The sequence below is a fragment of the Leucopleurus acutus genome (genome assembly GCF_964270905.1).
Source record: "Leucopleurus acutus genome assembly, chromosome: 2".
Classification (NCBI taxonomy): domain Eukaryota; kingdom Metazoa; phylum Chordata; class Mammalia; order Artiodactyla; family Delphinidae; genus Leucopleurus; species Leucopleurus acutus.
Genome location: NC_139143.1, coordinates 181084110 through 181096867, shown reverse-complemented (window position 1 = coordinate 181096867; position 12758 = coordinate 181084110). Strand labels below are relative to the sequence as shown.

At 41.9% G+C, this 12758-nt stretch overlaps 1 protein-coding gene and 1 pseudogene across 2 annotated transcripts in view; one reads left to right on the top strand and one right to left on the bottom strand.

The window, feature by feature from the left end:
- The window catches only part of FBXO42 (F-box protein 42), a 94391-nt gene extending 87768 nt beyond the window's left edge, over nt 1-6623 (bottom strand). The window contains exon 1 of the mRNA XM_082832754.1: nt 6458-6623. The gene's annotated coding sequence lies outside the window, so the exon portion shown is untranslated. The remainder of the gene's footprint in view (nt 1-6457) is intronic.
- A 1346-nt stretch (nt 6624-7969) lies between these two features.
- LOC309979085 (small ribosomal subunit protein eS1-like) lies at nt 7970-9035 on the top strand (annotated as a pseudogene). Its single transcript has 3 exons — nt 7970-8150; nt 8366-8789; nt 8922-9035. The product of its transcript is annotated as a small ribosomal subunit protein eS1-like (transcript).
- The last annotated feature ends 3723 nt before the right edge of the window (nt 9036-12758 follow it).

Sequence of the window (12758 nt, the reverse complement as noted above, 5' to 3'; positions counted from 1 at the left end):
TGAAAAATATGCCTCCTACCTAGGAAAATGAATATTCCAGTTATAAAAGTGAACATGATATACATGAGAGGCAGTGAGACTAGTCTGGCTTGAACAGACCGCATGATGGGTATCATGTAAAATAAGGCTGGAAAGGTACAATGAGGGCCAAATGGAGAGCTTCAAAGATCAGTAAGGGAGTAGGCAATAATGAGTTACCATAGGTTCCCGATCAGAGGGGAAACATTCAGATCGCAGTCCTTAAGATTGGTCTGTTGCAGTACTGTCACTTCAATCTTAACCATTTCCAAAAATTACCAAGAAGAAAAACTCAAGTAACAGCAAATACTTCTTATGCAGTGTTCACCATGTGTTAGACACTTAGTTAAATATTGCACACGTATGTCATGCAGTAGGAATTGTAACTCCCATTCTGAAGATGAGGGAGGCTGAGATCATACAACTAGTAAGTAGCAGAGTCCTGGCAACAAGACTAGTTAAGAACTACTGCAGTACTTCAGTCTGCCCTCAGCTCATAAAAGCCTGGTCTAGAGTCATGTCAGCAAGTATAACGAGGAGCAGGGAAACCTAAGGGATACTGAGGAAGATAATACAGATCTACATGGCAGGATACAAAAGATTTTTTTTAAAAAAAGGGTATTAACAAATGACTCCCAGTTTCATGGTCTATCAGACCAGAATAAACGTATTCTATCTACAGAGATGGGAATATTAAGAAGGGAACTTGGTTAGTAAAGGTTTTTATGTTAAGGGAGGTAAGAGGTGAAACAATGGACTCAGTTGTGAACACATGGACAGCTGAGTTAGAGGATATGCTCTATAAAGTCCCTGGAAAACCAAGAGGCATAAAAGAAAGATCACATCTAGATGGATTTAAGAGACATAAGGGCAGTGATATCAAATGAAGACATGAATAAGCCCAGTTCTCCAATCAAATACAGAAAGGGAAGCACAGGAGAAACCAGAAAACATGTATTCCTGCTACAGGTATGTCTGCATACAGGACAAGTATGCCATTGGACTATGCTATGAGGAAGCTAGGAGACAAGTTCCCCTTGTCCCAGTTTTAATGTTCCATAAAACATTGTAATAATAATGTGTAAGATTTAAGTGTTTACTATATGCTAGGCAATGTGCTGAGAAAGTTCACACGTATTCCCGCATTTAATTGTCCCAAAACGTGGGGGCATCATCCTCATTTTATAGATGAAAAAACTGAGGCTTAGAGAACCTAAGGTGCATACCCAAGCAAAGCAGCAGAACTAGGGTAGAGGCCTGGGTCTACCTGGGGCCAAAGCCTATGATCTTAATTACTATACTGAAATAAATAATTATCAAGCCAGCCCACAGAGCACACGTAAACCATTAAGCTTCCTGTGTGTGTGTGTAATATATACCTTGACATAAAAACTGCCATTTTAACCATTTTCAAATATGCAGTTCAGTGGCATCAAGTACATGCACATTGTTGTGCAACCATCACCACCATCCATCTTCAGAACTTTGATCCCAAACGAAAACTCCATATCCATTAAAGGTAACTCCCCTTTCCCTCCTCTCCTCAGCCCCTGGCAACTACCATTCTACTTTCTCTATGAATTAGACTATTCTCATTCAAGTGTAATCATACAATATTTGTTCTTTTGTGGCTTATTTCACCTACCATAATGTCTTCAAGATTCATTACCATTAAGTTACTTATAAGTTAAATAAAATGTGAAATTCTAACGCACACATCATTATGCAGCTCTATGGGGAATTATATTCCAAAATTCCATTATGATTTATGAAACACACTTGGAAGAGAGAACTGCATTTACTGGAAAAAAAAAAAGGTGGGGGGACGTAAGGAAGACAGACAAATCAAAATTTGAAGGACCCACAGGAAAGTAAAACTTCAGATTCAGTAATAAGGAAGACAGCAGCTTGCTCGCTTTTGACTAGACGGAAGGATCTATCTAAGTATCTCAAAGCAAAAGCTAAGAAAGCAGTCCTGCAGAACAGACTGCAAACATAACACTGCTGGATCAACCAAGAAAAGACAAGACACTGTCGCTTTTTGGCAAAACACAGCAAGACTAGTAAGCAAAAAAGCTTTAAAAATAAATACTGAAACAGAAGGATAAATTCCATTTTCCCTTGATTTGCATCTGAAAAACCAGCAGATGGGAGAGGCAACATTTAGTAAAACTGTATTGATCAATTTATAATTAACATCAATCTTTCTCCAAACAATGCACCAAGAGGTTCATTCTGGAAAAAAAATTTCTTGTTCTCTAGATAGTAACATGAATCAAACATTTAAAATGAGAATAATAAAGGAAACACAAATTTGGAAGAGTATGCCATACCAGTGAATTCCTTAAAATAGCTGAAATAAAAGTAACCTAAATGTTAAATATTCTAAGGGAATATTAGTAGCTAAAACTGGAACTTGCTTGCCTTTATAGAAATTAAATGAACTGGGACTTCCCTGGTGGTGCAGGGGTTAAGAATCCGTCTGACAATGCAGGGCACACGGGTTCGAGCCCTGGTCCGGGAAGATCCCACATGCCGTGGAGCAACTAAGCCCATGTGCCACAACTACTGAGCCTGCCCTCTAGAGCCCACGAGCCACAACTACTGAGCACCCGTGCCACAACTACTGAAGCCCACGCACCTAGAGCCCGTGCTCCGCAACAAAGAGAAGCCACTGCAATGAGAAGCCCGCACACCACAACGAAGAGTAGCCCCTGCTCGCCGCAACTAGAGAAAGCCGGGGCGCAGCAACGAAGACCCAACACAGCCAGGAAAAAAAAAAGAAAGAAATTAAATGAACTACCTGAAATCTATGTATTACTAGGAGACAAGAGAAAATATGTTACTATTTAAGCTAAGTTACTGTCCAGAGTAGTTAAAATTTTACAAGTAACTATTGCTTTATAGAATATCTGTACATTTATCAGATTTATATATATAAACAAGCATCAAAGTACCACAAGATACTTCCACCTTTGAAGCAAAACAGCCACCTTTGAAGCAAAACAGAAAAGCAACACTAGAAAAAATTAAATAAAAAGCCTAGGAGAAAACTTTAGAAATTAAAAAGTAGAAACTTAATAAAGGAAGAATCAGAATTCAAAGCAAATTTGCTTTCCAATACATGCATGAGTAAGTAAGCACAAAATTAAGCTATACAGGAGTACCACTAATTTTACAAGATATTTAGAAGAATGTCATAAGAAACAATTTTAAAAATAAGCTGTAGTGTTATGAGCTTCATACTGGGCAATTTTAAAATGACTTGTCTGTAGGTCATATCTTTCTACATGTGACAAACTGCCACAATATAGAAGAATGAACAAACACATCACCTTCACTTCCTTGTCAACCACCACCTTAAAGCACTCATGTTCAGTTAAGATACAGATGGTATGAGTTCAATACTGCACCACTTACAGATTCCACTCAATCCAAAAATCCATAAAATTTCTGCAAGGTAGGTGACAACATGCTAAATGAATCATAAAATACCACAGCACTAAGATGAGGAACTTGCATTGAACAGAAGTTTAATATCAGAGATGCTAAGCAGCCTCGATCTACATAAATAGATTCTATAAAATAGTTTAGTATACTTCTGGCTTAAACTGTCAGCTTCACCTCAAAAGGAGAAGGACCTTCTTGTTTTATTTATTATTGGGAGACCGGAGACAGTACTAATAATCACTTACAGTCAACATTCTAAGGGACTGACAACTAAACACTTATTAACTGAATGTGATCAAATTCAAATCATACAGTACTTCTTGTGCCAGTTTACAAAACAAAAATAAAAGCATCACCACTCTAGAGCTGTCACCACTTAGTAATCGGAGATATTTGAAACTGCAGCTGCAATGTTTGTGTTTATTGCCTGTGCATATGACTCACTCTCAAAAAGGTTCTCCCAAGACTCTGGTGGATTTTTGAGAATGCAGAAACCATAACTGGGGCATACTGTGTGGGAAGTGTCATGACAATGAATGAATAAAAGAGGAAAAGAACTTGTGACAGAAAATTTTTAAGTTTTTATAAAAAGCAGGTTGCTCACAAAAGGCATATTTTTCTGCAGAATAACAGGAAAGGTTGGGGAAAGACATCCTGGCTCTGAGAAGCCTTCCTTGACTCCCTTGGTTGCATTCAGTGCATTTCTTACACTACAATGTATTTAACTAGTTTCTCAGTCTGGCTCCCTGACCAGACTGCAGGCAACTTGAGACCAAAAGCGGTTAGAATCATCAGTACCTACTTCCCAAAATGTCCAACACACAGAGGGCTCTCAATAGGTATTTTCATCAAACTGGTTATTGAATAATCAATCTTACATTCACCTTCTATTTTACAAAGCACTTTCACAAACATTACTCTTTTGCTTCACATTAACAATCTTGTGAAGTGGGAAGGGCAATATTTAAACAAATGGCTTCCAGTTTTATATAGACTAAAACAACCCTGAAATCACAAAGATAATCACGTATTTGTTCATCTTTGAGGTAACTTCTCCTTGGGACCTCAATATTTTTGTAAAACCTAGAGGTTTTGCTAGCATTTTCACAATGGGTAGCAATTACACAGCTCTGAGTCCTACAGAAGGGTTTTAACTATATAAAGCGGTGTTAGAGAAGGCTCTTCTAGAAATCAGACATTTAAGAAGCATCCTAAGCTATTTTTCCTGATCCTCTTTCTTTGGGACTCTGAGAAGGCAAGAAATTGCAAAAGGCAAAATGCTGGAGAGTGAATGATGTCATGGATGTCATGAAGGTGCATCAATATCTGATGATGATTTAGCACAACAATGCAACACATTATGCCAAGAAGTATAATGTCAAACCACCAGGATGTTTCACTGCATTAATTTCATGACTCTTTATTAGCAAATTGAAATGGAGAGTGGCTCTCCAATTGTCTAAAATGGAGAAGTTGTTGGTTTAGGTTTATGTCCTTAGCAAAGGCACTAAGAAAATGTACAAATCTCTATGGAAAAGGCTTTAAGAAAAGAAAAAAATGGTCAAAAAATTAGCTACTATTAAACTAAACAGTTGTCATTTTAACAATTAAAAGCTTTTTGAAACAGACAAAACACCCATGGGTCAATGTAGATAAAGTAATATATTCATACTGGGCTTGTCAAAAGCAAACAGTTACAGGATATAAAATGACAACATACAACAGAAAGGAAACCAATCAGATTATACACATGAATACGCTCAAAATTAGGGATCTGAAACAGAGCACCACTATTCACTGTAAAAGCTATAGACTGAATCTTAAATGTTCAATTCTAACTGATGCTATTTCCTCTCAAATTTTCCTTGTCCCTTTAAATCCATGACGTCATCATTCTTAAACACAAATTTAAGTTATAAAAGGTATTTGGTGTGCCCAAGCCAATGCTATCTCCTCAACAATTCCCCGTAGCACAACTGCAACTGAAGCCTTCATTCCTCAAGGAAGAGACCACAAGGCTTCAAACCGACTTCCCTACTTGAAAGAAACAAAGTCTCCAAATTAGCATTTGAACAACAACAACAAAAGTTGTTCTCAAAAAGGGTAAGTATAGTACAATGTCCCTGCCAGCAAGCGAGAACTGGTAATGTGTCTGAATCTTCACGCTGAGCAGTAGGAATCCCACCACAGAAAAGTCCAAAGACTTTGGCAATTGAGAAATGAAGCTTTTATTTTCCTAATAAAATTCGGGAGATTAACAGACAAAAGTAATTGGGTATTCCGAATCTCAACAATCGAAAGGTTTCAAAGGATCGAGAGGACTTCATTAGCCCCGAAGTTACTTTCCAGACACTATCAAGATCTTACGACTGGTTTTTTCTTCGTTTACAAATTGGTTCCCACCCTCCACGGTTCCCTTTGCACCAATTCTCACCAGAAGCCTTCCACGGTCACAACGTGGGCTGCTGTCTCAATCAAGGAGATCCGCAGTTCCTACCTCACTGGGGGAACACTCAAAAAACTAAGGGGTAGGAAAGGCTGCTTGTGTTTCATTTTTTAAGCCAATTCCAAAATCTTCCTTTTGCAGCTTCAGAGATGCCGGCCCCTCGCCGCAGCCCCAATTTTGGAGGGCACCGAACTCCGGCTCCTCTCAAAAGGCGTTAAAGATTTGGGGGTGGGGTGGAAGATAATTTGACACCCCAAAGCCATCCTTACACTGGTCACACACCCTTTCGTGGCTCCGGTGCGGGGACGAAAACCGCCGTGCTAGAGGGGAGAGGCCGGGTTCGCCCCCATCCCAAGGGCTGCCTGGAAAGGGGTTCTCCTCCGCCCTGCCTCACCCGGGGAGGCCGAGAATGACTACAGCAAGGCCCCCAGGCCAGCCGGCACCGACCCCCGCGCGGGGTGCAGGGCCTGCGCCGGACCCGTGGCATAAAGGGCATAAGCCGCCAGCTCCCCGCCGCGGCCCCGGGAGAGGAAGAGGCCTCACCTGGCCCAGCCAGCGCCACGCTCTCGGGTACGCTCCGCTGGCGAAGAAGGTGAGGGAGCCGGGGATAGGATCTGAGCAGAGGCGCTCCACCCCAGGCCGCGCTTGCCGCACTCGGGATTCCTCACAGCTGGCGGGACACCCAGCCGCTCCGAGCCGCCATCTTCCTCCGCTCTAACGCCGCAGCCGCCTCCGCCGCCGTCACCGCCGCCGCCGCCGCTCCTGCTGCTCTGGCCGGGAGAAGACCACACGGAGCGCGCATGCGCCGGGGACCGGCACACAGGACACACGCGCGCGCACACACGTCAGTGCGGCGGGACCGCGGCAGGCGGCCTATGGGCGGCGCCATGTTGGGAAGGTACACGCCGCGGCCCGCCGCCCCCACCCCCCACCCCCCTGGTCCCCGGAGATTCTCCGAGGTTGGAACGCCGCCTGGGGGAGCCAAGCTGGAGTGAGGAAACCTCGCGCTTCTGCGCCCGCTTTCTTCGGGTGCCTACAAACGGCATTAGAACTGCACTCACCCTCCTCTGCGCTGCTAGGGACAACTGAGCAGTTTTCCCAACGGCTTGAGTCTATGATAGATGTTAGACCAGGAATTAATTCATGTGTACCCCGAGGGCCCGATGAGCACAAGCGCTCTTGATATCAACTGAAGGAGAGAAACTCAGTGCCTTGGTTATGCAACCGAAGCCTCCCATAATTGTGTACCAACCATTGTGTGACTTGTTACTAGCTCCATGTTTCAGATGAGGAAACTGAGGCACGGGATATATCAGTTATTTTCCCAAAGCCACATATCTGGGGAGTTGGGGTGGGAAGGTAGGATTTGAACTCAGGCGCTTCTGGTTCCCAAGCTCTTGTACTTTCCAGTATCACTATCACTGGTTCCAGCAAAATCCCCCTTCCAAGGGAGCAGCCTGGTGTGTAGGTGAGAACCTCCGTGAATTACCTGCACAGCATGTGGTCTAAGGAAATGCCAGAGATACAGAGCCCAAGGGCTTCAGTCTTCATCCCTCGCACCTAAAAATGAAGCAACCTTGAGCTGCCAGCCCACCACCCTGGGTAAAGTGGACCTTCTGGGACATCTCTTAGGACATAGGGCTGGGCCAGAACCCAGGTCTGCTCTCAAGTTGGGAAGGCAAGATGCTATTGAACAAACTTGGGTCAATCTCACACTAGAAAGCACTAGATCAGTGTTCCACAAACTTGAATAATGCAAAGACCCCTGGGTAAACACTCATGGAATCCCAGTATGAGAAACACTGATTTAAGAAACTCAAGTCTTTCAGTTAGGAAATATCACTGCAAAAGAGAAACTTGGCAATTATAAACATAAATAAATATTAAAATTGTATCATTAAAAATCCCAAGCTTAAAAATTGTCATAGAACTTGTGAACCCCACCACCCCGACCCCCAAGTACCCTGTAGACTCAATGTTAGAAACACTGGACCAGCTTTTGAGCACTTCCTTTTAAAAATGCAGGCTCCACCTTTTGGCTCTCTGAACAGTACCATGGAGGTCAGCAAGAACAAGCACCTTATGAATAGCAGCAAAAAGGGTACCAAGAAGAAAGTGGTTGATCTGTTTTCTAAGAAAGATTGGTATGTTGTGAAAGCACCAGCTATGTTCAATATAAGAAATATTGGAAAAACACTAGTCATAAGAACTCCAGGGGGACTTCCCTGGCGGTCCAGTGGTTAAGACTTTGCCTTCCAATGCAGGGTGTGGGGGTTTGATCCCTGGTTGGGGAGCTAAGATCCCACATGCCTCATGGCCAAAAAAACAAAACATAAAACAGAAGCAATATTGTAACAAATTCAATAAAGACTTTAAAAATAGTACGCATCAAAAAAATCTTAAAAAAAAAAAAAAACCTCTGGGAACCAAAATCCCATCTGATGGCCTCAGGGGTTGTTGTTTTTGAAGTGAGCCTTCCTGATCTGCAGAATGATGAAGTTGCATTAAAAAAATTCAAGCTGATTACTGAAGATGTTCAGGGGAAAAACTGCTTAATTTCCATGGCATGGATCATACCTGTGACAAAATGAGCTCCATGGTCAAAAAAACAGCAGATCGTGATTGAAACTCACGTTGATGTCAAGACTACCAATGGTTATTTGCTTGTCTATTCTCTCTTGGCTTTACTAAAAAAATGCAACAATCAAATTCAGAAGACCTCTTACGCTCAGCACCAACGGGTCTGACAAATCCAGAAGATGATGCAGACAAATGACTAGATAGAAATTGTCAATAAGTTGATTCCAGACAGCATTGGAAAAGACATGAGGCTCACCAGTCTAATTATCCACTCCATGATGTCTTTGTTAGAAAAGTAAAAATGCAGATATATATATATATATATGTATAGTAGAATCACTTTGCTGTACACCTGAAACTAACACAACATTGTAAATCAACTATATTTCAATAAAAAAAATTTTAATAAAAATAAATAGACAATAAAGTAAAAATGCTGAAGAAGTTCAAGTTTGAATTGGGAAAACTCATGGAGTTTCATGATGAAGGTAGTAGTTCTGGAAAAGCTACTGGGGGTGAGATAGGTCCTAAAGTTGAATGAGCCAACTGATATGAGTCATGAGTCCAAGAATCTGTTTAAAATTCAGACTCTTAACAGTGACAAAAATAAAATCTTACTTGTATAAAAAAATGCAGGTTGCAGGGCTCACTTTAGACACTGACTCAGACTTCTTCTAAAGCTCCCCAGGGATTCTGATGTCCAGTTAGGTTTGGAACTGCTAGATTATGTTAGAACAGGTTCAAATACGGAAACCACTCCACCCTGAATCTCCTAGCTCAAGGACGGCAGGGATTTTTGTCTGTTTTGTTCAATGCTTTATCACATAATTATAGAGACTGGCACCCTGTAGGGACTCGCTAAATATTTGTTAAATGGATGAAAGAATGAATGAACTGGGAATTTGAAAACTAAGAGGGCATTCAGTCAAATATTTAGTGAGCACCTAATATGTGCCAAGCCATGTGGTATGTACAGCAATGTACTTTTAAATAAAACAACAAAGTCCCTGCCCTCATGGAGAGCCCAACAGTTTACTGGGAGAGACAGACAATAAACAAATAAATAAGCCAATATAAAATTATCAATTGTGATAAGCACAAAAGTATTATTATTAAAGCAAAGTCTTTAATAATAATCACAGTCGATGTATATTGTATACTCTCATTATGTACCAAATACTGCTAAGTAAGTGCCATTGTTGAGCTTATTTTACAGATGATGAACCTGAAGCACCCAGGGATTAAGTGACTCAACTCATGGTCATGGGTAGGGTTTGAACGCAGGTGGTCTCACCTCAAAGCCTTTGCTATTGAACTCTACACAATGTTGCTTCTGACAAACAAGAGGACATAAGATTGAGGTCAGTTTATATATGGCCTGGAATATCAGGAAGAAAACTGGGTATTACCTCCTAGGTCATGGAGATTGGGGGGCAAAGAGGATATGTGATGAAATGGTGTTTTAGCACAATCTCTCTGCAGTGTGAAGACAGATTGGGACATGGCTGGAGGTACGGGGACAAGATATAAGGCTAGGATGAGAGGAGTGGCTATGGTCTCTCTCATAAGTATCATGCAGAGTTTATCCCCACAATCCATTACTGAAATTCATTTCTTATGCTCTTACTTATTTAGAATAAATAATATATGTACATAAAACAAAAGTCAAAAGGACATATAATAAATATTAAGTCCATCCTACCAGTCCCCCCAGCTACCTGGTAAACCTTGCCTCTCCACCCAAGTGACCACGGTTACAAGTCCCTTGTATCTTTCCAGAGATGCATATACAATTACACACATACACATATAAATAGATAAGCCTACAAACAGCAGCCGACTATACACACTGCTCTGGATCTTGCTTTTTGTTTAAACTTAACTATAGTTCTTTGAGATCATTTAATGTCAGTTTATTTAGAACCATCTAAGTTAACAATTCATTCTATTCCTTTGCATGGCTGGACCATATAGTTTTAAAATGAATCCTCTAGGGATGGACATTTGTTTCCAGTCTTTTGTGATTATAAACAAAGCAGCAATGAATAGCCTCATAATTTTATTTGCATATGAGCCAATGTATCTACAGGGAAATTTCCTAGAAATGCAATTGCTGGCTCAACGGGCATGTACATTTTAAATACTGGTAGGTTTTGCCATTTATTTAACTGTCTACATAGTCCCACCTTGGAAATCAGATGGAAAGTTTTCTCACTATGGGCTTTGCTCTTATATTCCTATCACATACCAGAGTGTTTCACGTGATAGATCAAAGGTACCTGCAGGTCTGAGTGCAAATCACTAAGCCCCAAACATGAAGGGTATAACAAACATATTTCACAAGAAAGAGAAGCTCATGCTTTAGGGTCTCTGCCAGTGCCTGTTTATGCCACTGCCTCAACTTTTGGGGCTCTCCCCCTGGAGGAAGAAACTTCCACCACTTCCTCAATTTTAGACCTTACTTGGCTCCATCCCCTCATTTTACAGATGAGGAAGGGACTTGCCCAGGAGGCCTATGTGATTAACTAGGGCTGGCCTCTTGATTATCCATTTAGTGGAAGAAAAGCTATTTCCTTTGCAAAGGAAACGAGCTCAAACGAGCTCCAAGATATCTATCTTTCTGGTCTCTTAGTAGATTCAGTCTTAAGAATGCCCAACATGGGACTTCCCTGGTGGTGAAGTGGTTAAGAGTCCACCTGCCAATGCAGGGGACACAGGTTCAATCCCTCGTCTGGGAAGATCTCACATGCCATGGAGCACCTAAGCCCGTGTGCCACGACTACTGAGCCTGTGCTCTAGAGCCCACGAGCCACAACTACTGAGCCCGCGTGCCACAGCTACTGAAGCCCACGTGCCTAGAACCCGTGCTCTGCACCAAGAGAAGCCACCACAGTGAGAAGCCTGCACATCACAATGAAGAGTAGACCCCGCTTGCCATAGCTAGAGAAAGCCCACGAGCAGCAACGAAGACCCAACGGAGCCAAAAATAAATAAATAAATTAATTTTTAAAAAGATAATTGGAGAATATCAGAAACAATTAAAAAAAAATGCCCAGCAAATTCCTTTGTTAAGTAAGGCTCATTGCCAAATGTAACACAATTGTAAGAAACTGTCTCCCTCTGCTGGTAACATACTGCAACTACAAAGCCTAAAACGACTTCATGACTTGCAATTAAGGAAAACTAGACGTAGGTGATGACTGATTGATGGTCTCATCCACCTTTCTGCTGCCAAGGCTCAGTTAGGATAATTTACTTAAAAGAATGAGTTCACAGGAGGATGTATTCAAAGTAAATATAGTTCCAGAGAGTGAACAGGACAAAATCTTTTTTTTAAATTAATTTATTTATTTATTTTTGGCTGCATTGGGTCTTTGTTGCTGCGTGCGGGCTTTCTCTAGTTGCGGTGAGCGTGGTCAGTGCAACGGTCTTCTCATTGCAGTGGCTTCTCTTGTTGCAGAGCATGGGCTCTAGGCACGCGGGCTTCAGTAGTTGTAGCATGCAGCCTCAGTAGTTATGGTTCACGGGCTCTAGAGCACAGGCTCAAATTCTTAACCACTGCGCCACCAGGGAAGCCCAAGACAAAATCTTTCATCTTTGAAGTTGGTCAGGCCGTTAACGGTATTAGTGATATTTTAGAATAGAGTATTTGAGCTGCTAGTGGAATAGCCATGTGAAGTGCCAATAAGAAGCCTAGCTATATGAATCGGAAACACCAGGTCAATTCAGGGCTGTAAATCAACTTTGGGAGTCACCAACAGTGGGTGGCTTACACCATGAGCATCTAGGTAAAAACAGTGGACTGAGGACAGACTCAGAGATGACTGATATTCCAGAGACAGGAAGTCATGAAACCAGAAAATTAGTAAGCATCTTACTTTAAATAAAGACTAGTCAGAGTTAATACATGACTGCAATTTATAATAATCATTAGGAATACAAATGGCAACATTTCTCAACAGGAAATTGTCACTTTAGAAAGATTAATGGTGGACTTCCCTGGTGGTGCAGTGCTTAAGAATCCGCCTACCAAAGCAGGGGACACGGGTTCGAGCCCTGGTCCAGGAAGATGCCGCGGAGCAACTAAGCCCGTGCACCACAACAACTGAGCCTGCACTCTAGAGCACGTGCACCACAACTATTGAAGCCCACATGCCTAGAACCCATTCTCCGCAACAAGAGAAGCCACTGCAATGAGAAGCCCGCGCACCAAAATGAAGAGTAGCCCCTGCTCGCCGCAACCAGAGAGAGCCTGCACGAAGCA